Raw genomic sequence first — 2,557 nt, forward strand, 5'->3', positions numbered from 1 at the left:
CCAAGAAAAAACAAAAAAAAACGAATTTTAACACAATTTGCGTGACGTTGGATTACTGAGTGTGTTGTACTAACGATTATCGAATGTCAACTCTACTGCCACTTGGTAAAAACACAAAAATAAGTGCCATTTTGGCTAGTTACAACATTTATATTTTATATATTATAAAAACACTAATTTTTAATAGAAAACGGCAAATTTGAGGACGGATTTTTTTATCAGAACTACACATCAACTCGTCCCTGTTGCTGGAAATCTCCATAAGGTTTTTCCTGAATTTCATTTAAACAAAAATCATTTTTTGTTGCTTTTTCTACTGCCATAAACTTTGTACCATCGAAAGGTTAGTCTAGTCTAATCGAATTTTTATTATTTTTTATAAAAACAAATCGAAGTTATACGTCAATTTTGTATATTGTTTATTAATATTGTACATTATATATTATATATTTATAGTATTTATTAATAGAATAATATATTTTGTATATTTTAATAAATATATTAGACATACGTTATTGTTTTTTTAACCCTTAAGTAATTAAAAATGTAATTGGAAAACATTAAACAAATCGAAAGAAAGATGATAGTTGGAACACATTGTTAAATTGAACACACCTTCTTTCTAATTTCTTTTGAAAATCTTATAACGAAATCGTAATATTGGAAAGATGTAGCAATAAACAAAATTCTATTTGTCAACTGTCACTGTAAACTTCCTGTCAGTTGTCATTTCTAAAAATCTTGATATCGTTTTCGATGATCTAATACTATTTAAATCCTTTCATCATTTGCATTCAAATATATTTTATAAAATCTTCTTATTTTTCCTATTATTTTTATTTTACGGTAATTAACTTCATATTTATGATAAAATTGGAAAACAATCCTATCTATTCTTAATACGGACCATTTCACAACACGTGACTTTGGCAAGTCGGCCATTTTACCTGGGTTCCAAACAAATTAATTATTCTCCATTTGTTAAGGTGCGTATTTTGTGTTTTAATTATGACTTTTGTGTTATTTCGACAAAATTATCTGACCTTAAGCGTTGATGTAAGATTTATTGGTGGGAAAATTTAATATAAAACCGGTAAATCAACTCATTAGGTTTTCGTTCACCTTCAATCTCTGAAGACGATAATTTGGTTATCGAAACGCGCGTCAGACAGTGTAATTGTGAGTGTTGGTGTAGTGGTGGTGTAAACAGTGTATTCAGTGTGAATATGGCCAACGGTTCCAGAAATTCCAACTGAACTATATATAGGGTATTTTTTACGCGAATTCAGGAAACTGCGAAATCGGAACTGGATGGAAAGGAATAACATAGAATACAGTGAATATTCTGTGTTGTAAATTTAAATGACCCGCGAAAATAGATAATTTGTGCCACGTACCATCGAGGGCACTGGCATCGAAAATCCGCCATGTTGTTTCTACTGAATAACAACTAAATATGCATTTATTCTTAGGTTATGTTCTGAGCCTAGCACTGCGCAGAATTTCGGGGAATCCCCCGGTTAAAATAAAAGAACACTAAACCGAAACAGTGCTAAACGAAACAGCGTTGAGCAGCATGTCTTACTGTAGTGCAGTGACAGCCGCGTGACATGATGCAATACAACGTGCAATGCTATGCAAGACGCAATATTTTTGGATAAAAAGCATGCGCACATGAAAATCAGCTGATTGTTTCATGCAAGATCTTGACATTATCTGTTTTGTGCCGTTTTTATTGCGTGCAAGCTGCAATTCTGGGGAGAAATCTAGTTAATTTTGACTTAACAACCAACCTATCCATCGGGCTCCAAAACCAAGGCATCAGCAGATATAATTATTGATAGTGATACACTGACGACTTTTTCACTTCGTTACTTACTTATTTTTGTTATCATCTTTGTTAAACCGGTCATAAAATAATGAAACAAATTTTAGATAAGATATTTGTTTAACTCACTTATTGAATTTTTATTAGTGGCAGCCATGATGCAAAGACAAGAGACACGCGACGTGCAATATTCATCTATGCAATATTTTGACCTTGCAATTTCTTGCACCATGTCAAGCGGCCTTTATAACGTTCGCGATAACCACAGACAAAGAATGTTACATTCCTCAAGTGCGTTTAGTTTATTTTTTTAAAGAGTCGATGTTAATATAAATATCTGTTAGGTCAGACATCTCAGTATTTAGAAAATAGACTAAGAGGTCATAAATACGATAAAAAATACCATGAAATATCAAAAAAACTTCAATTATTAAAGATTCAAAAATTCTTGAAACAGAATCTAATACATGAAAAGAGGAATTTTTAGAAATTATTCACATTCATAAGAACGAAAAAGCTATAAATGATAAAAAATATCTAAATAATTCAAGTAAAATTTATATTTCTATTTTGGAAATTATAATGAAACTTCAAATAATGTAATTGATTACTGATACATATCTGAGGTATAAGGACTGAGGAATAATTAATTTTTCTTATTAGAACAAAGTTCTATTTTGATATTTATGATGAAGGTGATTTATTGTTCAATATAAATACCCAAATTGT

This window comes from Diorhabda carinulata, chromosome X (assembly GCF_026250575.1).
Source record: "Diorhabda carinulata isolate Delta chromosome X, icDioCari1.1, whole genome shotgun sequence".
Classification (NCBI taxonomy): domain Eukaryota; kingdom Metazoa; phylum Arthropoda; class Insecta; order Coleoptera; family Chrysomelidae; genus Diorhabda; species Diorhabda carinulata.